The sequence below is a fragment of the Pan paniscus genome, chromosome 3 (genome assembly GCF_029289425.2).
Source record: "Pan paniscus chromosome 3, NHGRI_mPanPan1-v2.0_pri, whole genome shotgun sequence".
Taxonomy (NCBI): Eukaryota; Metazoa; Chordata; class Mammalia; order Primates; family Hominidae; genus Pan; species Pan paniscus.
In genome coordinates, this window is record NC_073252.2 from 178,963,592 (window position 1) to 178,978,338 (window position 14,747).

Consider the following 14,747-nt stretch of genomic DNA (forward strand, 5'->3'; position numbering starts at 1 on the left):
CATATATACAATACTGTAAAAATATATTACAGTATTGGCTGAGATGGATTTATTTGTGTTGAGTCCCATACCCAGGCTAGCTCATCTCTTTCCTCCTATTTGGTTTAGCAAACTGTCCAGGGGAGAAGATATGTATGTATATATGGGTGTGAGTTGGAAGGGGTGGGTTAGAGGGTCTGTGTCTGTGAATACATGGAAGAATGGACAAAATCAAGAAACAGTGTTTATCTTCTTAGCATGCCAAAGCCTAGGTTACACTGAGAAGAGTTGGTTTGTTCTGATGAAGCTGCTCAGCACAGTGGTATAGACAGGCTGGTGGAAACCTCTTCAGAAGGCATGGAAAGACGAAGCCAGGAAAGGGAGAGGGATGGAGAGGTGTTGTGATGAGAAATCAGAAGTACGCTTTGTGAGAATAGGAAGCTCAGGGATGCATTACAGGAGGGCTGATGATATGTTCTAGCATGCTGAGCTGTGAGTTCTGCGGCTGCTCACACCTACCACGTCTCCCATAGGGTGAACATCCTCAGTGTGTACAGCACTGATCCAGTCATCTGCCTCCTATGCTGGGCTGCTATTGAAGATCACTGCTAGGTTTGACTGTGAAAGCAAAGAATTTTAACATCAAAAGAGAGTCCAAAAGTGAGACTTCCTAACTTCCTACTTGATGTATGTTAAAACATATGCTGTCACTAAATCAGCACCACTTTTAAGTTCTCCAATTTATCTTCCCCCCATTCTCGGGGACCTCTCCATGGACGGCTTTGCAAAGTGTCAACCTACATGAAGCTGCCTTGCACCCAGATGGGCTCTCACATCATCATCACATTCTAACGTTGCTGTTGATCCTGAGTTGCTTTCAGTGTTCTCCTGAAATTCCATCACTTTCATGCACCCCTCAGACTTCCAAATTCACCTCTTGCCTTCATTTTCATACTTAACATGCCTTCTGAAACTATGTCATGTAGACTGTTGTCATTAGGGGTAAGGAGTAGCTCTATTTCTGAGGAAATTATGGTGTGCGTCACTCTCAGAGTTATTGGCTCCACCTTCAGATCATCATTTCCAAGAATCAGGCTCATTATTGAATGCACTATTCAACATCATGATTATGCCCCTGTTCTTTCCAAATCAATTTCTCTTCAGCTTCTGTTAACTGTAGAGGGTTCTTATGTCTCTCTACTCAGATGACTCTCCTCCTCCTCACAGTTCTCATCTGAAAACACGAATTTTCTATCTTTTCTTTGCCTCTTACAGACTCTCCCTTCTGTTATTTAACTTTACAATTGTATTACTTAACTCTGTCAAGTATCTTGACATACAGCTTGCACAAAAGCTGCTACCCATTTAAAAGCTCATCTTATTGTTGGAAGACTCCTCATACATGAAAGATCTGTGGTTCTGCTTTGTGTATCAGCAGGTTCATAATAATTTCCATGGATAAAGGAGAAAATAAATTTAACAAAACCCAGTGTTAGATCTTTTGATGACACATGTAGGTCAACTTAAGGATGTTTACATATTATACGTGTATAAGCACAGACACCTCTAAATGCACGACAGACAACACTCAGAAGAGTGTCTGCTATGAAAATACAGATCCTTCCATAAAATATATGTTATCTATTATAAAATTGTTGTATACTGAGTCATTATGATATAGATAAGAAAAGATAATGGGAGAGAAACACACCTGAATTCACTTATGTTCCATTTGGCCCTTAGCCATATGAGTGTCCAATCAAGACCACCATGCTGTTTTCACACCATTTGTAGGATTGTAAGTCAGTGCAGGTGACACTGGTTCACTGCCACTCCAACCCTGCCTTAATCATAGCTCTTTTTACCCATGCTTTGAGGCATTCAGACTCAGCTCTGAGTCACTGAAGCAAAATTGGAGCATCTGGGTAGAGTGTCAAAACAGCAGCGCTTTCATCAATGAGACACCTCAGTGGCTTAGTGAAACCCAAACTACAAATGCTATATCAGTGGCTGTTGAGAAGCTATAGATTCTCTTCTATTAGGACCTAGACACAAGAACTCGTGAAAACTAGTTGGAAACCCACAATGACTTAGTATATCATTTTCCCTGTGATCTTAACTGAGTTTCTAAATACACGTTGATGCTAGTTGCAAATACAATTCCACTCCTTAAAAATTCTCAATTATTGTATTAATCTTCTGGTTGTTTTCCTCAGTGTACATGCAATCATATTGACAGCTTGAACTGCTTTGTAGTATGTGGAATAGTGCTTTTTAAAAACAAAGAAAAAAGGTAGATTTATGATATGCTCCAGTTTCATCTTTGGAAATAAGAATTAATGTTATTATTCTTATTTATCATTCACCAATGATATAAATGTATATTATTCAATCATAAATTATATAATCATGTTTTTTCTGTTTGTCCAATTAAGTGGCCTGAGTAAAATCATATAATCTTAGGTTTTGTTGTTGTTATTAATTTGCAGGCTGGTGATGGAATTTCATTCTTTTGACTTCTAGATTGCCTGTAAGTAAATATTTGACCTTTTCTTAAAATTGAGAACTGATAAAATACTCCATGTTTATTTTTACTTTTTTACATAAAGCACAAAAATGATTCTAAGAGAAATATTTTTCCTTAAATATTCTGTATCTTTGCAGAAACTTACTTGTTCATTTTACAAATTTGCTTTATAGAAATATTCCTGAACGTCAGTGTCAAGAAAGTAACCCTCTAAATGCTTTGTGACTAACTCCTGAAAATCTTATAATAAGTAATATAATTAATTATGAATACTATTACTGTAAATTAAATACTAAATGAATTCAGGCCCGAAAACCTAAAATAATAGGTAACATGTTTTCTTCTTGTATCTGCATGCCAATTCACTTGCTATTCACTGAAATTCTACTGATCAAGAATGTCTCTCAGATTTATGTGGACAATATATGAACGCTTAGGATCATTATTTTATTTTATTTTTATTTCTTTATATTAAGATGGAATCTCGCTCCGTCGCCCAGGCTGGAGTGCAGTGGTGTGATCTCAGCTCACTGCAACCTCCGCCTCCTGGGTTCAAGCGATTCTCCTGCCTTAGCCTCCAGAGTAGCTGGGATTACAGGCACGCGCCACCACGCCCAGCTAATTTTTAGGAGAGATGGGATTTCACCATGTTGGCCAGGCTGGTCTTGAACTCCTGACCTCAAGTGATCTACCTGCCTTGGCTTCCCAAAGTGCTGGAATTACAGGCATGAGCCACCACGCCAGGCCAGGATCACTATTTTAATATGATAATCATTAATGTACATACTAAATTAGCTATTTAGAATCCAACTAGATCAATACGATTTTAAAGACAAAAACTACGTGATGTTCAAGTGAATCACTGAGGTTACTGTTCACTCAATCCACCCATCCCCCCCAGTTCCTGAAATGTTGTACAAATTGCTTTAAGGTTGAACGTTGATGGCATGTGTTCAGGTGATGTGGGTATAATCAATTGTGTATGTATGTTGTACTAATTGCTCATGTGGCTGCTGCTCAGTGCTGTCCTTTAGATAGTGACCTCTGTTAGGAAACCTTTCCAGAGATGGGAAGAGAAGCAAATCATTACAGCCTTTGTGGTTTTCCCTGTTTCCTTTGGTCATGTTTTGCCTCCCACTGGTGATCCTGGAAGATGGTAAAAATGAGGTCTTACATTCGAGAAACATTAGGATTCTATTAAACGACTGTTGGTTTTTTCCCAACTTTATGGAGAAAACTAAATGGAATCGACTAACTGTATTTATATTAGGCTTTGGTTATTTTTAGCGTTCAGGATACTCTCCCCTGCTCTGCTCTAGACTGGCCTTGTTTCATTATTTGTGTGCCGGGAGCAACTTGAACTTGTATCTCATGGGGTATATTTGTTACTTCAAATTCAATTGAATGAGTGCTGGGGAGATCAAGCTCTTCTGAAAGGTGTGGGTGGCTGTGGAGGAAGATCAGAGGGCCTTCGTAGTAGAGATTGTCTGTGTTCATAACATTTCATTATTTCACTGTTCATGTGCGTTCTAATTTTCTACGATGAATGTCCATGGGAATAACAACTTCAGTATATTAATAAAGTGTGATTTTTTTTCTGGCATCACAGCTCACTTTGAAGCATAAATGTGTAGGTTTTCATACACATTTTCTAGAAAAGCATTGAGCTTGGGTAAATTAACACATTACAATTGAACCAGACTCAGTATCAGGTTCGTAAAACACGCTGGGGCATCCCTATCATGGAAGAGTCTACAAATAACATCTACAAGCGTATTTTGGCAATAAAGGAGAGGACAAAATAAGTTGGCAGTAAGTCAGCATGCTCTCAAGTTGACACAATTATTGCAACTGAGGATGGGCAGAAATACAACACTCTTTAAAACAAGTAGGTTCTTTTTAGAAGGAGGTAAAACAAGTTAAGAAACATACAATTTGACATGTCATTATTGTGAATTAATTTCCTAGTCATTGTAGGTGTACTGTAACAGTTCTGATTGCAATGAATTTGTTTGGAATTTATATAGTCCAAAAATTTATTTTTAGAAGTGTTTGTGACTTTAAACTAATTAAGCAATTTCCTGATTTTAATGAATTTTCTGCTTGGAATCACTGACTGTAAATTTGTGAGACCAACTGAATGAGACTGGCCCATGGAGGGTGATGTTAACTATCCCTGTGAGCATTTCATGTTACGAGTTTGTGTTTTTAATGCCTGCCTGCCTTCAGTCAGTGGGATATTATTTTGAATGTTTTGCTTAAATATTAAGGCCTGTTCTATCTTCGGTAAAATTGTCTCTTGTCAATTTGTGCTTTAAGGAACAACCCAAAAATGTCTCCACTGTTTTTCTGCTAGCCGTTCGAACTACTTTTCTCCCCCACATTTGGGGAGAGTTATTTCAGGTTATGTTCAGTGAATTTTCTTCCAATGGTTTCTCCAAAGTGAATCATATGCAAAGATGCTCCAGGTGTGCTAACTACTATTTCATACCTCGACTAGGGTTAAAGTTCCTAATATGAGCACCTCCCTGTCACTTTCACTCTCATTTGGGCCTATTCACAAGAAGTCTGATCTGCTACCTTATCAGACCACTAGTAAGGTTTAATTTGAGCTTGACAAACAGTGTTATACTAATATACCCTTAATATGCTGCTTCCTCTTTCTGGAACACTGTTTCTCTGCCTTTGCATCTCTTCAAATCACACTCATCTTTCAAGTCTTCAGCAAATACTAGGCTTCTCCCATGAAGCCTGACCTGATGCCTCTCATCAGTATTAATATAGGCCTCAAGTATAAAAGGTTCTGAGGCCATTTATTATATCACTGATGGTTCACCTTTTGTTGGGATTTGTTTATTCCTTTTTAATTCATCGAATTATATTTTTAGTACTGTGAGAAAAATCTAATAGGTTGCCCTTCATACAGTAGATGCTCAATAAATATTTAGTATTTCAATTGTTGCCCTAACAATAGTTTAAAAACCTCTCATGCTTTAAATACTGAAAGATTTAGAGAGGTCCTATCTGTTTATTCTAAATACTTATAGGCTATTTCTACATTCTCATTTGATATTTGTTTGTTTAGCTTGATGTTGTTCCTTGATACTTTTCTACTCCCAGTGCATCAGAAAAATGTAATAATTAATTTGGACCTTGATAAAATGGCCTACATCAAAGGTTTCACTCATTGATTCATTCATTAATTATGGGAACACTGAGATGCATTTGATCTAGAACTTATATTCTTTTTAAGGAGTCCTTAGATGTGATATATTCTAAGATAAAAATGTGAAATCATGAACTTGAAGTCCCCAGATAAGGGAGCAGTTACTCTTTTAGAGGGAAGTGCAGCATCTTGATGCAGATGTTGCATATTTTATTTCTTATTAAAATAGATGTAACAGTTTTTCAGACAAAGAATGAGTTTAATATTTTCTTGATCACTTACTAAATGCCAGACATTGTTGTAAGCACTTTACCTATATTAACTAATTTAATAGTTATTGTTATCATTTCATAGTTATTATTCATGTTTTATTCTATCAAAGGGGACAGGCACAGAATAGCTACATATTTACCCTAGACTATGTATCAATAGTAAGACAGTAATAGTGTCAGGATTCAAATTTAGGCTATCTGGTTCAAAAGCCCAAGCTCCGGATTGCTTTTAAGAATGATGACTCTAATGACTTTGTAGAGAATGGGTTATAGAGGGGAGTGGGGCTGGCAAGAAGAGCAGGGAAAGGAAGTTCTTGCAATTTTCTAGTAGGACAGTTAGGGAATACATTGAGGACATAGTATAGGGATGCAGAAGAGTAGGAAAGTTTGACAAAGCTTTGTGGGAATGGGGAAGCAGGTGCTGGTAGGGTCTGGTGATTAATTGGCTGTGTGTGGGGGAGAAAAAGAAGTCAAGAATGTATGTTTCTAATCTTCCAGCTTAGGTGAAAAAGGATGTTATATCATTAGCCAGATCCAGAATAAAGGAATAGGCACTCATCTTAGGAACAAAATACCTACTGGATTTAATTGTAGACATAAAGTTTTGTCACAGTGGAAATATCCAGGGAGCAGTTGAAAGGATGAGCCTGAAGCCTGATGCTTTGGAGAGACAGTGAGCTGGAGAAACACAGGGCTAGGGGTTATTAGGAGAGTGTGGCCCAGGAGCTCTGGGGGGAATTGGAGAGCACAGGGGTAGATGCCTCATGTAGCAGGAGAGGAGGACCTAAGAGGCCTCGATTATAGCAAGGCAAGCAGAAGAGGAGGAAGTTGCTGAGGTCTGAGAGAAGGCAGAGGAATAGCAAAAAAGCTTGAGTTTTGGGAATGGATGGGAGAACAAAAATTTAAGAACTAAGTGAGGCTGGGTACGGTGGCTCATGCCTGTAATCCCAGCACTTTGGGAGGCTAAGGTGGGAAGATTGCTTGAGGTCAGGAGTTCAAGACCAGCCTGGGCAACATAGCGAGGCCCCATCTCAACAAAATATTTTTTAAAATTATCTGCGTGAGGTGGTGCGCACCTGTAGTCCCAGCTACTTGGGAGGCTGAAGTGGGAGGCTGAGGTGGGAGGATTGCTTGAGCCCAGGAGTTCAAGGCTGCAATGAGCTCCACTGGTCTACAGAGCTATGATGGTGCCACTGGGCCACAGAGCAAGACCCTGTCTTTAAAAAAATTTAAAAAAAGAAAGAATTAAAGTGAATAATGGAGTCAAATACAGGCTTTACTAGGACTAAAAGTGGCCACTGGACTCTGCAGTTAACAGCTCTTTGAATAAAATTGTGGGGCGGAAACCAAAAATGAGTAAAACTGAGGCAAATGAAGACTAAATATAGAACATCTCTCAAAATTTTTGCAGAGTGGTATCTTGTGTCAAATGAAGAATTTGTTGTTTTTTGTATTGTTTTGTTGTTTTAGGGTAAAAGAGTCTTGAATATTTTGAGGACATAGAAGAAAGACGCTGTAGAAAGGAAAGATGAAAGATATTAGGGAAGAGAGTCAGGGCTTGGACAAGAGAGAATGATATATGAATCAATGTAGAAAGCAAGTCTTCAATTTTATTTGGAGGGGATAATTCTTGTTGTGTAATTAGAGATCAGGCATTTAGATTAGGGTACCTGCAGGTAGGTTTGAAGATAGACAACATCCCTGTAATGGATTGGATTCTATTTAGAGATCAAGTTCCTCTGTAAAGAATTGTAAGGACAGGGTTGAAGCTTGAAGTTAGAAGCTAGGCTAAGAAAATGCAAAAGGTTGATTAATAAGAATAAAAAAAAATTCCAGGTTATCACAAAAGCTCTATTGAGGTTGGAAACCATATACTGGTAACGGGATCACTTTACCTGTTTATGTGATTTTCTTTGGCAATTATTAATTGGGCTTTTTTTTTTTAGGAAAGAGAGACATGCTTGGCTTACCTTGAGTAACGGGTTTATTGTAAATAAATGAATGTGAGGTTTTAATCCCTAGATCATGAGCCTTCATGAAGTCCAGAATGTAACTGGAAGTCATTCAGAGTTACCCAGTATACCACAAATCTCTAGTAATATTTTGCCCTAGCACCTAGCACCAAGCACCGATCATTGGCGTCCAAATCTGTTTTAATTATTCTTTTTTCTTCAGCTGCAGATGTGCAAATGAATAGTCTTTCCAACATACGTATAACTTCTTGTAATAGCTCCGTGTCAGGGTTCTCAAGACGACCTCTGAATTCAGTGTCTTATTAGGAAAACTCATAAGACTCAGCCCATAGTCCTGCAGCTACTATTTATTTATTTATTAAACAGACCTGGTCTCACTCTGTTGCCCAGCCTGGACTGCAGTGGTACAATCACAGCTCACTGCAGCCTTGAACTCCTGGGCTTAAGCAATACTCCCACCTCAGCCTCCCAAAGAGCTAAGATCACAGGTGCATGTCACCGTGCCTGGATGATTAAAAAAACAAACAAAAAACCCCCACTTTTTTAGAGGTGGAGTCTTGCTGTCTTGCTATGTTGCCCAGGCTCATCTCGAACTCCTGGCCTCAAGCAATCCTCTGCCCTTGGCCTCCCAAAGCACTGGGATTATAGGTGTGAGTCAATGTGCTTGGCCTACAAATACAATTTATTAAAAGGATTCAGAGCAAAATTAGCAACAGAAAAGATGCATGGGGTAAACTCTGGAGGAAGCCAGGTACAAGCTTCCAAGGGTTCTCTCCTAGAGAAGTCACACAGGATGCCCTTCATTCCCCCGGCAATGAGTTGCAACAACGTGTGAAATGTTGTCTGCCAGGGGAGCTTGTGGGAGACTCAGTACCCGGGATTTTGACTGGAGAATGCTCACATGGCAGCCTCTGCCTGAGACACACCAAATTCCAGAGTCCCAGAAGGAAAGCAGATGATCAGCATCACTATGTTGTTTGCACAGTTTTGGCACAGTGACCCATTATGAGTCTGGGTGGAGGGAACCTTCTCAAAATCCAGGCTGCCAGATGTCAGCTAAGGGCCAAACTTCTGTGTAAGACTTTCAAATAATTGCTTGCAGTCAGGCCTAGCACATTAAGTCTTCTCTGCAAAGTCTGCTGGTGCTATTTCTCCCACTTCCCCCTTTTCTTCCTGTATACTTCATGATTGCTGTTTATTTAGATCTTCTGCCATTTCCTAAATTCTACTGACTTCTGTGCCCTCTGTCACCCTTTATCTGTAAGTCTCCTCTTGAAACCACTTGAAGAGAGATTCTAAAAGGTCCCTTGGTGCCCCTGGCCCCTGTGAGGCAGAGCTCCAGCTAGTAACCCCTCAGAGGCCTCTGGCAAGCCTGGGAGTTGTCCATGCTTGGTCCAACCAGCTGCAATTAGAAATATAGAATCAGGTGTTGAATTTTGCTCAAAATATTTGTTGAGCATGCCAAGCTCTCGGGTAATAATAGACTCCTTTCCAAATAACAACATGCTTTATGCAGGGACCAAGAATAGAGAGAGATGACAGTTAAATTTACCCAGAATTGGGGGATGATTGGCATGTGACAAAATGTCACTGAATTATTGAAAGTTAACAATCCCAGAGCACAGGCTTGAGAAGAACAGAAATGTCATAATCACCAGGCCAATTCGTCTTTTAAAAACTTTTCTTAGAACATACGCTTTACTAGTTTTTAGTTATCTACTAATTATAACCCAAATTTGTTGCTCTTTCTTTATCCCTCTCTGTATTATCATGCACCTAATTTCTGGTCTTTTCTTTTTGAACACAACTTTACCCAAAAGTCAAATAGAATTATTCATTATTCCCCAGAGAACATTTGGAGCTCTTGAGTCTAGGGAATTCTATCTGAGCAGAATGCCATTTGCTGAATTACTATTCACCTCTCACCATCTAGTTCAAATGGCACCTCTTCCAAGAAGCTTTCTGCAATCATCCCCAAACTGAGTTTACTTTTCCCTCTGTGGACAAATGTGTGGTATGAAACAGGACATCAGGCGTGTGCTCCTCCAAATACGTCTAGCTCCTTCCATTCAACCAAAAGCTCTTTTTGAGTGTGAATAAAGCTTTATTTCTTGTTCTGTTTTTCTTAGATAAAAGCATATTAAAACATTTTAACATATTATTTTGCATAGAGAGTCAGCCAATTTGTTTGAATAAATGAATAAATGACTCTGTCAGTATGCCATGAACCAGCATTATTTCGCTGTTAAACTTTCCTTTCAATTGTAAGAACTGCATTGGATCAATTATATTGTGTTTTTTTAAATTTACTTATTGAAACTGGATGTCAAATAACTTTTGCAAGTTAAACACTAATAAGAGGGAAACATTTGCAGTGAAAATGTTAACTCTTTCTTCTGTCCTCACGGCACCTACTACATATTCCAGTTTCATGGCCAGCCTGGGTATTTTTGACAGCAGTTCCATTACTTTTACAAGTACCGTCAAAATGTGTTATTCTTGATCCAGTTCTGTCATGTAAAGGTCACATTATCAGATGCATGAGAAATGCCTAGCACAGAACTGCTGGAGACCCTGGCAAACATTCGTGCTTCTGCTTGATTTGCAAACTGGGAAAATGTCTTTCTGCCCCATAGGTTTTGTTTTAGTCAATGATCATATTTCAGAGATAAAATATGAAACAAAAATCAAGGCATTTGACTGTAAAAAGCCCAATTTTATTGTGCTTTACTCTCAAAGAGTGGCATGTGCAAATTATAAAGCCCTATAGAATGGAACTTATTGATCATACTACTAAAATATTTGTATGCCACCATATTTAGAAAACCTTTCAACATTATCCCCATAGAGGTGGTGTGGTCTTGCCTGAGTTAATTACTTTAATGATTGGTGTGTATATATGTGTGTACAGGAGAAACAGGGGAGTGAAATTATCTGGATGTCAAAGTAGTGAAAATAATAAAATATGACATGTGCTTTGATAGATCAGAATGCTTTGATCTCATGCTTCTTCTTGTAATATTGAACTGAATGAGTATAATAGGACAAATTTTGAGTTTTCAACAGAAGTGCAGTACTTCCTTCTATAAAGAAAATGAAACCTATTGTCTATGAATGAAGCCTATGTCTAAAAATTGTCATTAGGGCAGCAACTACTTTTTCAGTTTTTTAGGGTTCTTAGTCCCTGGTGCAGCACATACTCATTAGTGTTCTGCTGATGAGACCTCTGTCTCTCATCTCACCTAGGTTATAGGCGTGGATGATTACAAATAAGATTTTTCTGTTGAAAATTGACATGTGAAAACCCTACATAATATGAGACTTCTCTCTCCACCCCAACACGCTGTGCCTGGCCTGGAGGTTAGCATCCCTGGATTTCACCCACTGGATGATTATAGTACAGCCAAACATTGCACCCGCAAAATTGCATTTCAACACACTTTCAAAAGACCCCAGGTGCACCACTGGACCCCAGGGGCATTACTGCTTCTGTTGAGAACCTCTGTCAAATTCGATACCTTTATTTTATCGATGAGGAGCCTGAGGCCTGGAGAATTTAAGTAACTTACCTAATGTCACACAGCTATTCTAAACTCAGGTTTTGGACTGAACCAAATCTGATCTCCTGCCAACACAGAAGCTCTGATATAGCTAACGTCAAGTGGAACAGCACCCCTGGGAACAATGGCTGCAACCTAGCCAAGAGGACCATGTGCATGTATTAAAGTAGCCCAGACCCACATCTCAAAGGATCAATTTATTTCTTGAATGTATATAAACCAGTTCCACACTCTCTGTTTCTACTAATCCCATCCGCCATCTTGATGTCTGCTTATTCAATCTTCCTTCCCACTCTTGAAAATTAATGTCTTCTAAGCTTTTCCAAGTGCTTGAAATAAATCCCCCCTTCTATCTGACAGATGCTTCGTTTCCTCCCTGCCTGGTTTCTAAGCCTCTTCTTCATTACTTGTTCTATTAATGTCTTTCATTTCTCCTGGTGCTCACAGAATCTCATGTCTACCCCGCCTCATGATAGCCCTCTATATGTACTAGCTTTGCCTATGTGTCTGTAAAGATTTTGTTTTCACTGGTTTTTATCTATCTTATTAGTTGATAAATCCTGAAGGAGTAACTATTAATTCTAAGCATCTAATGCCATGTAAAATGCCCTGTGGCCACTCCACAAACAGTTGACTGATTTATATCAAACTAAGAATTGGAATAGCCATAATTTGACTAGTAGCTTAACACATGCTTGAAAGGATGATATAAAATGTAAACATTTCCGGATTCTTCAAACACTAGTGATAACTAACCAACTCTTCTTTGGATTGCATTTCATGACACTTGAATATTGACATTCCTGGATGTGTGACTATTCTGTCCTTGTTGCTATGGGCCATCTCCAGGGAGAGAATTCCTGTAGTACTCTTCACAGTGTAAACTGATAAGTAGAGGGGTCATCCAATTAGTTCTCATGACTTCAGGCAGAACTATACCTCAACTGTCATGAGTTCCTAACAATCTTCAGAGAAAGAGATTCTACAACACCCAACAATACTCAGACAAGTGCCTAACAGTCCCTTATGTCCAGAATTCATCCTACCTCTCTCCTACTCAAAAGTACACTTTTAATTTAAAATTATCTGTTTTTCTTTTAACATGATTTCAGAATGGCAAACTTGAATCAAGATTACTCATATAAAACAACTAATGAGTTTCAAGATGTTTACACACCCCTAGTTGTTAAATTTCATTGTATTGAAGAGATGAGGAATAACTTTTCCCATCCTAGTCTCACTCCCACTTCTACAAATTAAAACAAAGTGCATTGAGTTATTGTGGCTTTTTAATCTGTCCAACTGCCTTCTGTTCTACCTATTACCATTTATTGAACAGCCTCTTACTGAGCATTCCCCATGAAATAAACCCAGTGCGAAGTTCTGGGAAGTTAGTGTTACTAAAAATACGTTCAACTTTCAAGGGCCAGGTCTAGAGGCAAATGATAAATATGCTTAAAAATGTATTATCAAATTAGATCAAAAAGTACTCAGTCACATTTCAAAAGTACTCAGTAATATTAATGTGCACATTAAATAGAACTCAGCATCTATGATAGCGATCAGCAACAATCCATCCCTGCCAATTCACCCATTCATTCATTCATCTAACAAATACTTATTTCTGTATTTTGTTTCAGGCCTGAATCCTGGAATCCCAATAGTGAACAAGATATTTACAATTTCTCTCCCAGAGTTTACATTTTAACAAATTAAAAAAATTAATAAAAATATTGCATACTGAACAGTGGCATAGAATAATCCAGGATATCAGGCCTAGTTTGGAAAGTGAGGTAGGAGTGTGAGGGAATTTCCAAGTGGTAATATTATACCTAAACTTAGTAGGAGCTGATTAGGGGAATGTAGAAGGAGGGAAATAATCCAGATGAGGAAATCATATATGTAAAGTTCAGGAAACTACAAAGGGAATGAACAATTGGAGAATGGAAAGGTAAATTTTCTGGCATAAGGAAAGCAAGAAATAAAGTATTCTATCTGAGGTTGAAATGGGAGTCAGTGGCCAGGCCATTTATTGCTGCATGGGCCGTATTAAAAATATGGTTCTCTATAGTAAGGAATAATGGCAGCCAAAGAAACTCAACTTTGTGTTTTGCAAGTATCTGTTCATCTGCATTGTGGAGGGCAAATTTAAAAATCCAGAACAAATGCAGGTTACAAAGAAGATGAACCCAAAACTCCAGATAAAAAAGGAATTAGAGAGAGAGAGAAAAGACAACAATATTAAAGTGCCAAGATTCTAAATAAGATGAAGATGGAGACATTTAGAAATAGGAGACATTTAAATATTAATTACTTATAGACAATGGGATATAGTGACGATAACAGAAGGGAAATTGAGGCTGACTGAACATTAAGTGGAAGGTGAGAAAATTGAACTAGTAAGAATAAACAAATGTGAAGACAAGTATTTCTATGTATGGACAGAAAGAAGATAAAGTAATAGGGTTGGAGGAGATAGGTTCAGGGACAGATGAGCATTTTTATATGTTGATGGGAAGATCCCTATATAAAAAAGGGTGAAGGCTGGGCGCAGTGGCTCATGCCAGTAATCCCAGCACTTTGGGAAGCCAAGGCAGACGGATCACCTGAGGTCGGGAGTTCGAGACCAGCCTGACCAACATGGAGAAATCCCAACTCTACTAAAAATACAAAATTAGCCAGGCGTGGTGGTGCATGCCTGTAATCCCAGCTACTGCAGAGGCTGAGGCAGGAGAATCACTTGAACCCTGGAGGCAGAGGTTGCGGTGAGCCGAGATCCTGCCATTGCACTGCACTCCAGCCTGTGCAACAACAACAACAAAAAAGGTGGAGACACAGGGATGAAGCAGATAATAAAAAATAGATTCCTGAGAAAGTGAGGTGGGATGGAATCAGAGCACAGTTGACTTCAACTGGAAAGACGGATACCTCCTCTATTGCTGCAGGCAGCAATGAATGGCCTGGCCACTGACTCCCATTTCAACCTCAGATAGAATACTTTATTTCTTGCTTTCCTTATGCCAGAAGATTTACCTTTCCATTCTCCAATTGTTCATTATCTTTGTAGTTTCCTGAACTTTACATATATGATTTCCTCATCTGGATTATTTCCCTCCTCCTACATTCCCCTAATTAACTCCTACTAAGTTTGGGTATAATATTGCCACTTGGAACTTTCCTTACACTCCTACCTCACTTTCCAAACTAGGCCTGATATCCTGGATTATTCTATGCCACTGTTCAGTATGCAATATTTTTATTAATATTTTT

At 38.7% G+C, this 14,747-nt stretch overlaps 1 protein-coding gene across 1 annotated transcript in view; it reads left to right on the forward strand.

Annotated features, from left to right (window-relative positions):
* Positions 1–14,747, forward strand: part of TENM3 (teneurin transmembrane protein 3) — a 2,735,422-nt gene that overhangs the window by 1,149,484 nt on the left and 1,571,191 nt on the right. Inside the window, exon 5 of the mRNA XM_034959455.3 lies at positions 2,469–2,509. The gene's annotated coding sequence lies outside the window, so the exon portion shown is untranslated. The remainder of the gene's footprint in view (positions 1–2,468; positions 2,510–14,747) is intronic.